We start from the raw sequence: 14,005 nt of genomic DNA, 5'->3' as shown, positions 1-14,005 counted from the left end.
TGTTTCATTCAGTATTCAGTGCAAATCTTGCCAAACTGAAACAAGCTTATGTCTTATGAAGTACAATGTTTTCTGCAATGCTGTAAGACAGTTTTTAATGTGTTAGAAGTTATATGCACAAAAACTTATGTTAGGACTTCAATGATCAAGATTGTCAGTTTACAGCTTTCTGAGTCCAGTAATGCTGAAATAGTGTTTCTGTTGAAATGAAGTGAAATCAAGCCCAAATCTGCTCAAAAGCTTTTCTCTCTATTAGATAAAGCTGTTTCATTCAGTATTCAGTGCAAATCTTGCCAAACTGAAACAAGCTTATGTCTTATGAAGTACAATGTTTTCTGCAATGCTGTAAGACAGTTTTTAATGTGTTAGAAGTTATATGCACAAAAACTTATGTTAGGACTTCAATGATCAAGATTGTCAGTTTACAGCTTTCTGAGTCCAGTAATGCTGAAATAGTGTTTCTGTTGAAATGAAGTGAAATCAAGCCCAAATCTGCTCAAAAGCTTTTCTCTCTATTAGATAAAGCTGTTTCATTCAGTATTCAGTGCAAATCTTGCCAAACTGAAATAAGCTTATGCCTTATGAAGTACAATGTTTTCTGCAATGCTGTAAGACAGTTTTTAATGTGTTAGAAGTTATATGCACAAAAACTGATGTTAGGACTGCAATGATCAAGATTGTCAGTTTACAGCTTTCTGAGTCCAGTAATGTTGAAATAGTGTTTCTGTTCAAATGAAGTGAAATCAAGCCCAAATCTGCTCAAAAGCTTTTCTCTCTATTAGAGAAAGCTGTTTCATTCAGTATTCAGTGCAAATCTTGCCAAACTGAAACAAGCTTATGTCTTATGAAGTACAATGTTTTCTGCAATGCTGTAAGACAGTTTTTAATGTGTTAGAAGTTATATACACAAAAACTAATGTTAGGACTGCAATGATCAAGATTGTCAGTTTACAGCTTTCTGAGTCCAGTAATGTTGAAATAGTGTTTCTGTTCAAATGAAGTGAAATCAAGCCCAAATCTGCTCAAAAGCTTTTCTCTCTATTAGAGAAAGCTGTTTCATTCAATATTCAGTGCAAATCTTGCCAAACTGAAACAAGCTTATGCCTTATGAAGTACAATGTTTTCTGCAATGCTGTAAGACAGTTTTTAATGTGTTAGAAGTTATATGCAAAAAAACTTATGTTAGGACTTCAATGATCAAGATTGTCAGTTTACAGCTTTCTGAGTCCAGTAATGCTGAAATAGTGTTTCTGTTGAAATGAAGTGAAATCAAGCCCAAATCTGCTCAAAAGCTTTTCTCTCTATTAGATAAAGCTGTTTCATTCAGTATTCAGTGCAAATCTTGCCAAACTGAAATAAGCTTATGCCTTATGAAGTACAATGTTTTCTGCAATGCTGTAAGACAGTTTTTAATGTGTTAGAAGTTATATACACAAAAACTAATGTTAGGACTGCAATGATCAAGATTGTCAGTTTACAGCTTTCTGAGTCCAGTAATGCTGAAATAGTGTTTCTGTTCAAATGAAGTGAAATCAAGCCCAAATCTGCTCAAAAGCTTTTCTCTCTATTAGAGAAAGCTGTTTCATTCAATATTCAGTGCAAATCTTGCCAAACTGAAACAAGCTTATGCCTTATGAAGTACAATGTTTTCTGCAATGCTGTAAGACAGTTTTTAATGTGTTAGAAGTTATATGCACAAAAACTTATGTTAGGACTTCAATGATCAAGATTGTCAGTTTACAGCTTTCTGAGTCCAGTAATGCTGAAATAGTGTTTCTGTTGAAATGAAGTGAAATCAAGCCCAAATCTGCTCAAAAGCTTTTCTCTCTATTAGATAAAGCTGTTTCATTCAGTATTCAGTGCAAATCTTGCCAAACTGAAACAAGCTTATGTCTTATGAAGTACAATGTTTTCTGCAATGCTGTAAGACAGTTTTTAATGTGTTAGAAGTTATATACACAAAAACTAATGTTAGGACTGCAATGATCAAGATTGTCAGTTTACAGCTTTCTGAGTCCAGTAATGTTGAAATAGTGTTTCTGTTCAAATGAAGTGAAATCAAGCCCAAATCTGCTCAAAAGCTTTTCTCTCTATTAGAGAAAGCTGTTTCATTCAATATTCAGTGCAAATCTTGCCAAACTGAAACAAGCTTATGCCTTATGAAGTACAATGTTTTCTGCAATGCTGTAAGACAGTTTTTAATGTGTTAGAAGTTATATGCACAAAAACTTATGTTAGGACTTCAATGATCAAGATTGTCAGTTTACAGCTTTCTGAGTCCAGTAATGCTGAAATAGTGTTTCTGTTGAAATGAAGTGAAATCAAGCCCAAATCTGCTCAAAAGCTTTTCTCTCTATTAGATAAAGCTGTTTCATTCAGTATTCAGTGCAAATCTTGCCAAACTGAAATAAGCTTATGCCTTATGAAGTACAATGTTTTCTGCAATGCTGTAAGACAGTTTTTAATGTGTTAGAAGTTATATACACAAAAACTAATGTTAGGACTGCAATGATCAAGATTGTCAGTTTACAGCTTTCTGAGTCCAGTAATGCTAAAATAGTGTTTCTGTTCAAATGAAGTGAAATCAAGCCCAAATCTGCTCAAAAGCTTTTCTCTCTATTAGAGAAAGCTGTTTCATTCAATATTCAGTGCAAATCTTGCCAAACTGAAACAAGCTTATGCCTTATGAAGTACAATGTTTTCTGCAATGCTGTAAGACAGTTTTTAATGTGTTAGAAGTTATATACACAAAAACTTATGTTAGGACTTCAATGATCAAGATTGTCAGTTTACAGCTTTCTGAGTCCAGTAATGCTAAAATAGTGTTTCTGTTCAAATGAAGTGAAATCAAGCCCAAATCTGCTCAAAAGCTTTTCTCTCTATTAGAGAAAGCTGTTTCATTCAATATTCAGTGCAAATCTTGCCAAACTGAAACAAGCTTATGCCTTATGAAGTACAATGTTTTCTGCAATGCTGTAAGACAGTTTTTAATGTGTTAGAAGTTATATGCACAAAAACTAATGTTAGGACTGCAATGATCAAGATTGTCAGTTTACAGCTTTCTGAGTCCAGTAATGTTGAAATAGTGTTTCTGTTGAAATGAAGTGAAATCAAGCCCAAATCTGCTCAAAAGCTTTTCTCTCTATTAGAGAAAGCTGTTTCATTCAATATTCAGTGCAAATCTTGCCAAACTGAAACAAGCTTATGCCTTATGAAGTACAATGTTTTCTGCAATGCTGTAAGACAGTTTTTAATGTGTTAGAAGTTATATGCACAAAAACTTATGTTAGGACTTCAATGATCAAGATTGTCAGTTTACAGCTTTCTGAGTCCAGTAATGCTGAAATAGTGTTTCTGTTGAAATGAAGTGAAATCAAGCCCAAATCTGCTCAAAAGCTTTTCTCTCTATTAGATAAAGCTGTTTCATTCAGTATTCAGTGCAAATCTTGCCAAACTGAAATAAGCTTATGCCTTATGAAGTACAATGTTTTCTGCAATGCTGTAAGACAGTTTTTAATGTGTTAGAAGTTATATACACAAAAACTAATGTTAGGACTGCAATGATCAAGATTGTCAGTTTACAGCTTTCTGAGTCCAGTAATGCTGAAATAGTGTTTCTGTTCAAATGAAGTGAAATCAAGCCCAAATCTGCTCAAAAGCTTTTCTCTCTATTAGAGAAAGCTGTTTCATTCAATATTCAGTGCAAATCTTGCCAAACTGAAACAAGCTTATGCCTTATGAAGTACAATGTTTTCTGCAATGCTGTAAGACAGTTTTTAATGTGTTAGAAGTTATATGCACAAAAACTAATGTTAGGACTGCAATGATCAAGATTGTCAGTTTACAGCTTTCTGAGTCCAGTAATGTTGAAATAGTGTTTCTGTTCAAATGAAGTGAAATCAAGCCCAAATCTGCTCAAAAGCTTTTCTCTCTATTAGAGAAAGCTGTTTCATTCAATATTCAGTGCAAATCTTGCCAAACTGAAACAAGCTTATGTCTTATGAAATAAAATGTTTTCTGCAATGCTGTAAGACAGTTTTTAATGTGTTAGAAGTTATATACACAAAAACTTATGTTAGGACTTCAATGATCAAGATTGTCAGTTTACAGCTTTCTGAGTCCAGTAATGCTAAAATAGTGTTTCTGTTCAAATGAAGTGAAATCAAGCCCAAATCTGCTCAAAAGCTTTTCTCTCTATTAGAGAAAGCTGTTTCATTCAATATTCAGTGCAAATCTTGCCAAACTGAAACAAGCTTATGCCTTATGAAGTACAATGTTTTCTGCAATGCTGTAAGACAGTTTTTAATGTGTTAGAAGTTATATGCACAAAAACTAATGTTAGGACTGCAATGATCAAGATTGTCAGTTTACAGCTTTCTGAGTCCAGTAATGTTGAAATAGTGTTTCTGTTCAAATGAAGTGAAATCAAGCCCAAATCTGCTCAAAAGCTTTTCTCTCTATTAGAGAAAGCTGTTTCATTCAATATTCAGTGCAAATCTTGCCAAACTGAAACAAGCTTATGCCTTATGAAGTACAATGTTTTCTGCAATGCTGTAAGACAGTTTTTAATGTGTTAGAAGTTATATGCACAAAAACTTATGTTAGGACTTCAATGATCAAGATTGTCAGTTTACAGCTTTCTGAGTCCAGTAATGCTGAAATAGTGTTTCTGTTGAAATGAAGTGAAATCAAGCCCAAATCTGCTCAAAAGCTTTTCTCTCTATTAGAGAAAGCTGTTTCATTCAATATTCAGTGCAAATCTTGCCAAACTGAAACAAGCTTATGCCTTATGAAGTACAATGTTTTCTGCAATGCTGTAAGACAGTTTTTAATGTGTTAGAAGTTATATGCACAAAAACTTATGTTAGGACTTCAATGATCAAGATTGTCAGTTTACAGCTTTCTGAGTCCAGTAATGCTGAAATAGTGTTTCTGTTGAAATGAAGTGAAATCAAGCCCAAATCTGCTCAAAAGCTTTTCTCTCTATTAGATAAAGCTGTTTCATTCAGTATTCAGTGCAAATCTTGCCAAACTGAAACAAGCTTATGTCTTATGAAGTACAATGTTTTCTGCAATGCTGTAAGACAGTTTTTAATGTGTTAGAAGTTATATGCACAAAAACTTATGTTAGGACTTCAATGATCAAGATTGTCAGTTTACAGCTTTCTGAGTCCAGTAATGCTGAAATAGTGTTTCTGTTGAAATGAAGTGAAATCAAGCCCAAATCTGCTCAAAAGCTTTTCTCTCTATTAGATAAAGCTGTTTCATTCAGTATTCAGTGCAAATCTTGCCAAACTGAAACAAGCTTATGTCTTATGAAGTACAATGTTTTCTGCAATGCTGTAAGACAGTTTTTAATGTGTTAGAAGTTATATGCACAAAAACTTATGTTAGGACTTCAATGATCAAGATTGTCAGTTTACAGCTTTCTGAGTCCAGTAATGCTGAAATAGTGTTTCTGTTGAAATGAAGTGAAATCAAGCCCAAATCTGCTCAAAAGCTTTTCTCTCTATTAGATAAAGCTGTTTCATTCAGTATTCAGTGCAAATCTTGCCAAACTGAAATAAGCTTATGCCTTATGAAGTACAATGTTTTCTGCAATGCTGTAAGACAGTTTTTAATGTGTTAGAAGTTATATGCACAAAAACTGATGTTAGGACTGCAATGATCAAGATTGTCAGTTTACAGCTTTCTGAGTCCAGTAATGTTGAAATAGTGTTTCTGTTCAAATGAAGTGAAATCAAGCCCAAATCTGCTCAAAAGCTTTTCTCTCTATTAGAGAAAGCTGTTTCATTCAGTATTCAGTGCAAATCTTGCCAAACTGAAACAAGCTTATGTCTTATGAAGTACAATGTTTTCTGCAATGCTGTAAGACAGTTTTTAATGTGTTAGAAGTTATATGCACAAAAACTTATGTTAGGACTTCAATGATCAAGATTGTCAGTTTACAGCTTTCTGAGTCCAGTAATGTTGAAATAGTGTTTCTGTTCAAATGAAGTGAAATCAAGCCCAAATCTGCTCAAAAGCTTTTCTCTCTATTAGAGAAAGCTGTTTCATTCAATATTCAGTGCAAATCTTGCCAAACTGAAACAAGCTTATGCCCTATGAAGTACAATGTTTTCTGCAATGCTGTAAGACAGTTTTTAATGTGTTAGAAGTTATATGCACAAAAACTTATGTTAGGACTTCAATGATCAAGATTGTCAGTTTACAGCTTTCTGAGTCCAGTAATGCTGAAATAGTGTTTCTGTTGAAATGAAGTGAAATCAAGCCCAAATCTGCTCAAAAGCTTTTCTCTCTATTAGATAAAGCTGTTTCATTCAGTATTCAGTGCAAATCTTGCCAAACTGAAACAAGCTTATGTCTTATGAAGTACAATGTTTTCTGCAATGCTGTAAGACAGTTTTTAATGTGTTAGAAGTTATATGCACAAAAACTTATGTTAGGACTTCAATGATCAAGATTGTCAGTTTACAGCTTTCTGAGTCCAGTAATGCTGAAATAGTGTTTCTGTTGAAATGAAGTGAAATCAAGCCCAAATCTGCTCAAAAGCTTTTCTCTCTATTAGATAAAGCTGTTTCATTCAGTATTCAGTGCAAATCTTGCCAAACTGAAATAAGCTTATGCCTTATGAAGTACAATGTTTTCTGCAATGCTGTAAGACAGTTTTTAATGTGTTAGAAGTTATATGCACAAAAACTGATGTTAGGACTGCAATGATCAAGATTGTCAGTTTACAGCTTTCTGAGTCCAGTAATGTTGAAATAGTGTTTCTGTTCAAATGAAGTGAAATCAAGCCCAAATCTGCTCAAAAGCTTTTCTCTCTATTAGAGAAAGCTGTTTCATTCAGTATTCAGTGCAAATCTTGCCAAACTGAAACAAGCTTATGTCTTATGAAGTACAATGTTTTCTGCAATGCTGTAAGACAGTTTTTAATGTGTTAGAAGTTATATGCACAAAAACTTATGTTAGGACTTCAATGATCAAGATTGTCAGTTTACAGCTTTCTGAGTCCAGTAATGCTGAAATAGTGTTTCTGATGAAATGAAGTGAAATCAAGCCCAAATCTGCTCAAAAGCTTTTCTCTCTATTAGATAAAGCTGTTTCATTCAGTATTCAGTGCAAATCTTGCCAAACTGAAACAAGCTTATGTCTTATGAAGTACAATGTTTTCTGCAATGCTGTAAGACAGTTTTTAATGTGTTAGAAGTTATATACACAAAAACTAATGTTAGGACTGCAATGATCAAGATTGTCAGTTTACAGCTTTCTGAGTCCAGTAATGTTGAAATAGTGTTTCTGTTCAAATGAAGTGAAATCAAGCCCAAATCTGCTCAAAAGCTTTTCTCTCTATTAGAGAAAGCTGTTTCATTCAATATTCAGTGCAAATCTTGCCAAACTGAAACAAGCTTATGCCTTATGAAGTACAATGTTTTCTGCAATGCTGTAAGACAGTTTTTAATGTGTTAGAAGTTATATGCAAAAAAACTTATGTTAGGACTTCAATGATCAAGATTGTCAGTTTACAGCTTTCTGAGTCCAGTAATGCTGAAATAGTGTTTCTGTTGAAATGAAGTGAAATCAAGCCCAAATCTGCTCAAAAGCTTTTCTCTCTATTAGATAAAGCTGTTTCATTCAGTATTCAGTGCAAATCTTGCCAAACTGAAATAAGCTTATGCCTTATGAAGTACAATGTTTTCTGCAATGCTGTAAGACAGTTTTTAATGTGTTAGAAGTTATATACACAAAAACTAATGTTAGGACTGCAATGATCAAGATTGTCAGTTTACAGCTTTCTGAGTCCAGTAATGCTGAAATAGTGTTTCTGTTCAAATGAAGTGAAATCAAGCCCAAATCTGCTCAAAAGCTTTTCTCTCTATTAGAGAAAGCTGTTTCATTCAATATTCAGTGCAAATCTTGCCAAACTGAAACAAGCTTATGCCTTATGAAGTACAATGTTTTCTGCAATGCTGTAAGACAGTTTTTAATGTGTTAGAAGTTATATGCACAAAAACTAATGTTAGGACTGCAATGATCAAGATTGTCAGTTTACAGCTTTCTGAGTCCAGTAATGTTGAAATAGTGTTTCTGTTCAAATGAAGTGAAATCAAGCCCAAATCTGCTCAAAAGCTTTTCTCTCTATTAGAGAAAGCTGTTTCATTCAATATTCAGTGCAAATCTTGCCAAACTGAAACAAGCTTATGTCTTATGAAATAAAATGTTTTCTGCAATGCTGTAAGACAGTTTTTAATGTGTTAGAAGTTATATACACAAAAACTTATGTTAGGACTTCAATGATCAAGATTGTCAGTTTACAGCTTTCTGAGTCCAGTAATGCTAAAATAGTGTTTCTGTTCAAATGAAGTGAAATCAAGCCCAAATCTGCTCAAAAGCTTTTCTCTCTATTAGAGAAAGCTGTTTTATTCAATATTCAGTGCAAATCTTGCCAAACTGAAACAAGCTTATGCCTTATGAAGTACAATGTTTTCTGCAATGCTGTAAGACAGTTTTTAATGTGTTAGAAGTTATATACACAAAAACTTATGTTAGGACTTCAATGATCAAGATTGTCAGTTTACAGCTTTCTGAGTCCAGTAATGCTAAAATAGTGTTTCTGTTCAAATGAAGTGAAATCAAGCCCAAATCTGCTCAAAAGCTTTTCTCTCTATTAGAGAAAGCTGTTTCATTCAATATTCAGTGCAAATCTTGCCAAACTGAAACAAGCTTATGCCTTATGAAGTACAATGTTTTCTGCAATGCTGTAAGACAGTTTTTAATGTGTTAGAAGTTATATGCACAAAAACTAATGTTAGGACTGCAATGATCAAGATTGTCAGTTTACAGCTTTCTGAGTCCAGTAATGTTGAAATAGTGTTTCTGTTCAAATGAAGTGAAATCAAGCCCAAATCTGCTCAAAAGCTTTTCTCTCTATTAGAGAAAGCTGTTTCATTCAATATTCAGTGCAAATCTTGCCAAACTGAAACAAGCTTATGCCTTATGAAGTACAATGTTTTCTGCAATGCTGTAAGACAGTTTTTAATGTGTTAGAAGTTATATGCACAAAAACTTATGTTAGGACTTCAATGATCAAGATTGTCAGTTTACAGCTTTCTGAGTCCAGTAATGCTGAAATAGTGTTTCTGTTGAAATGAAGTGAAATCAAGCCCAAATCTGCTCAAAAGCTTTTCTCTCTATTAGATAAAGCTGTTTCATTCAGTATTCAGTGCAAATCTTGCCAAACTGAAACAAGCTTATGTCTTATGAAGTACAATGTTTTCTGCAATGCTGTAAGACAGTTTTTAATGTGTTAGAAGTTATATGCACAAAAACTTATGTTAGGACTTCAATGATCAAGATTGTCAGTTTACAGCTTTCTGAGTCCAGTAATGCTGAAATAGTGTTTCTGTTGAAATGAAGTGAAATCAAGCCCAAATCTGCTCAAAAGCTTTTCTCTCTATTAGATAAAGCTGTTTCATTCAGTATTCAGTGCAAATCTTGCCAAACTGAAATAAGCTTATGCCTTATGAAGTACAATGTTTTCTACAATGCTGTAAGACAGTTTTTAATGTGTTAGAAGTTATATGCACAAAAACTGATGTTAGGACTGCAATGATCAAGATTGTCAGTTTACAGCTTTCTGAGTCCAGTAATGTTGAAATAGTGTTTCTGTTCAAATGAAGTGAAATCAAGCCCAAATCTGCTCAAAAGCTTTTCTCTCTATTAGAGAAAGCTGTTTCATTCAGTATTCAGTGCAAATCTTGCCAAACTGAAACAAGCTTATGTCTTATGAAGTACAATGTTTTCTGCAATGCTGTAAGACAGTTTTTAATGTGTTAGAAGTTAAATGCACAAAAACTTATGTTAGGACTTCAATGATCAAGATTGTCAGTTTACAGCTTTCTGAGTCCAGTAATGCTGAAATAGTGTTTCTGTTGAAATGAAGTGAAATCAAGCCCAAATCTGCTCAAAAGCTTTTCTCTCTATTAGAGAAAGCTGTTTCATTCAATATTCAGTGCAAATCTTGCCAAACTGAAACAAGCTTATGTCTTATGAAATAAAATGTTTTCTGCAATGCTGTAAGACAGTTTTTAATGTGTTAGAAGTTACATGCACAAAAACTTATGTTAGGACTTCAATGATCAAGATTGTCAGTTTACAGCTTTCTGAGTCCAGTAATGCTGAAATAGTGTTTCTGTTGAAATGAAGTGAAATCAAGCCCAAATCTGCTCAAAAGCTTTTCTCTCTATTAGATAAAGCTGTTTCATTCAGTATTCAGTGCAAATCTTGCCAAACTGAAACAAGCTTATGTCTTATGAAGTACAATGTTTTCTGCAATGCTGTAAGACAGTTTTTAATGTGTTAGAAGTTATATGCACAAAAACTTATGTTAGGACTTCAATGATCAAGATTGTCAGTTTACAGCTTTCTGAGTCCAGTAATGCTGAAATAGTGTTTCTGTTGAAATGAAGTGAAATCAAGCCCAAATCTGCTCAAAAGCATTTCTCTCTATTAGATAAAGCTGTTTCATTCAGTATTCAGTGCAAATCTTGCCAAACTGAAACAAGCTTATGTCTTATGAAGTACAATGTTTTCTGCAATGCTGTAAGACAGTTTTTAATGTGTTAGAAGTTATATGCACAAAAACTAATGTTAGGACTGCAATGATCAAGATTGTCAGTTTACAGCTTTCTGAGTCCAGTAATGTTGAAATAGTGTTTCTGTTCAAATGAAGTGAAATCAAGCCCAAATCTGCTCAAAAGCTTTTCTCTCTATTAGAGAAAGCTGTTTCATTCAGTATTCAGTGCAAATCTTGCCAAACTGAAACAAGCTTATGTCTTATGAAGTACAATGTTTTCTGCAATGCTGTAAGACAGTTTTTAATGTGTTAGAAGTTATATGCACAAAAACTTATGTTAGGACTTCAATGATCAAGATTGTCAGTTTACAGCTTTCTGAGTCCAGTAATGCTGAAATAGTGTTTCTGATGAAATGAAGTGAAATCAAGCCCAAATCTGCTCAAAAGCTTTTCTCTCTATTAGATAAAGCTGTTTCATTCAGTATTCAGTGCAAATCTTGCCAAACTGAAACAAGCTTATGTCTTATGAAGTACAATGTTTTCTGCAATGCTGTAAGACAGTTTTTAATGTGTTAGAAGTTATATACACAAAAACTAATGTTAGGACTGCAATGATCAAGATTGTCAGTTTACAGCTTTCTGAGTCCAGTAATGTTGAAATAGTGTTTCTGTTCAAATGAAGTGAAATCAAGCCCAAATCTGCTCAAAAGCTTTTCTCTCTATTAGAGAAAGCTGTTTCATTCAATATTCAGTGCAAATCTTGCCAAACTGAAACAAGCTTATGCCTTATGAAGTACAATGTTTTCTGCAATGCTGTAAGACAGTTTTTAATGTGTTAGAAGTTATATGCAAAAAAACTTATGTTAGGACTTCAATGATCAAGATTGTCAGTTTACAGCTTTCTGAGTCCAGTAATGCTGAAATAGTGTTTCTGTTGAAATGAAGTGAAATCAAGCCCAAATCTGCTCAAAAGCTTTTCTCTCTATTAGATAAAGCTGTTTCATTCAGTATTCAGTGCAAATCTTGCCAAACTGAAATAAGCTTATGCCTTATGAAGTACAATGTTTTCTGCAATGCTGTAAGACAGTTTTTAATGTGTTAGACGTTATATACACAAAAACTAATGTTAGGACTGCAATGATCAAGATTGTCAGTTTACAGCTTTCTGAGTCCAGTAATGCTGAAATAGTGTTTCTGTTCAAATGAAGTGAAATCAAGCCCAAATCTGCTCAAAAGCTTTTCTCTCTATTAGAGAAAGCTGTTTCATTCAATATTCAGTGCAAATCTTGCCAAACTGAAACAAGCTTATGCCTTATGAAGTACAATGTTTTCTGCAATGCTGTAAGACAGTTTTTAATGTGTTAGAAGTTATATGCACAAAAACTAATGTTAGGACTGCAATGATCAAGATTGTCAGTTTACAGCTTTCTGAGTCCAGTAATGTTGAAATAGTGTTTCTGTTCAAATGAAGTGAAATCAAGCCCAAATCTGCTCAAAAGCTTTTCTCTCTATTAGAGAAAGCTGTTTCATTCAATATTCAGTGCAAATCTTGCCAAACTGAAACAAGCTTATGTCTTATGAAATAAAATGTTTTCTGCAATGCTGTAAGACAGTTTTTAATGTGTTAGAAGTTATATACACAAAAACTTATGTTAGGACTTCAATGATCAAGATTGTCAGTTTACAGCTTTCTGAGTCCAGTAATGCTAAAATAGTGTTTCTGTTCAAATGAAGTGAAATCAAGCCCAAATCTGCTCAAAAGCTTTTCTCTCTATTAGAGAAAGCTGTTTTATTCAATATTCAGTGCAAATCTTGCCAAACTGAAACAAGCTTATGCCTTATGAAGTACAATGTTTTCTGCAATGCTGTAAGACAGTTTTTAATGTGTTAGAAGTTATATACACAAAAACTTATGTTAGGACTTCAATGATCAAGATTGTCAGTTTACAGCTTTCTGAGTCCAGTAATGCTAAAATAGTGTTTCTGTTCAAATGAAGTGAAATCAAGCCCAAATCTGCTCAAAAGCTTTTCTCTCTATTAGAGAAAGCTGTTTCATTCAATATTCAGTGCAAATCTTGCCAAACTGAAACAAGCTTATGCCTTATGAAGTACAATGTTTTCTGCAATGCTGTAAGACAGTTTTTAATGTGTTAGAAGTTATATGCACAAAAACTAATGTTAGGACTGCAATGATCAAGATTGTCAGTTTACAGCTTTCTGAGTCCAGTAATGTTGAAATAGTGTTTCTGTTCAAATGAAGTGAAATCAAGCCCAAATCTGCTCAAAAGCTTTTCTCTCTATTAGAGAAAGCTGTTTCATTCAATATTCAGTGCAAATCTTGCCAAACTGAAACAAGCTTATGCCTTATGAAGTACAATGTTTTCTGCAATGCTGTAAGACAGTTTTTAATGTGTTAGAAGTTATATGCACAAAAACTTATGTTAGGACTTCAATGATCAAGATTGTCAGTTTACAGCTTTCTGAGTCCAGTAATGCTGAAATAGTGTTTCTGTTGAAATGAAGTGAAATCAAGCCCAAATCTGCTCAAAAGCTTTTCTCTCTATTAGATAAAGCTGTTTCATTCAGTATTCAGTGCAAATCTTGCCAAACTGAAACAAGCTTATGTCTTATGAAGTACAATGTTTTCTGCAATGCTGTAAGACAGTTTTTAATGTGTTAGAAGTTATATGCACAAAAACTTATGTTAGGACTTCAATGATCAAGATTGTCAGTTTACAGCTTTCTGAGTCCAGTAATGCTGAAATAGTGTTTCTGTTGAAATGAAGTGAAATCAAGCCCAAATCTGCTCAAAAGCTTTTCTCTCTATTAGATAAAGCTGTTTCATTCAGTATTCAGTGCAAATCTTGCCAAACTGAAATAAGCTTATGCCTTATGAAGTACAATGTTTTCTACAATGCTGTAAGACAGTTTTTAATGTGTTAGAAGTTATATGCACAAAAACTGATGTTAGGACTGCAATGATCAAGATTGTCAGTTTACAGCTTTCTGAGTCCAGTAATGTTGAAATAGTGTTTCTGTTCAAATTAAGTGAAATCAAGCCCAAATCTGCTCAAAAGCTTTTCTCTCTATTAGAGAAAGCTGTTTCATTCAGTATTCAGTGCAAATCTTGCCAAACTGAAACAAGCTTATGTCTTATGAAGTACAATGTTTTCTGCAATGCTGTAAGACAGTTTTTAATGTGTTAGAAGTTATATGCACAAAAACTTATGTTAGGACTTCAATGATCAAGATTGTCAGTTTACAGCTTTCTGAGTCCAGTAATGCTGAAATAGTGTTTCTGTTGAAATGAAGTGAAATCAAGCCCAAATCTGCTCAAAAGCTTTTCTCTCTATTAGAGAAAGCTGTTTCATTCAATATTCAGTGCAAATCTTGCCAAACTGAAACAAGCTTATGCCTTATGAAGTACAA

Source organism: Carassius gibelio, chromosome A15, assembly GCF_023724105.1.
Source record: "Carassius gibelio isolate Cgi1373 ecotype wild population from Czech Republic chromosome A15, carGib1.2-hapl.c, whole genome shotgun sequence".
NCBI lineage: Eukaryota > Metazoa > Chordata > Actinopteri > Cypriniformes > Cyprinidae > Carassius > Carassius gibelio.
Note: the sequence above shows the minus strand (reverse complement) of the source record.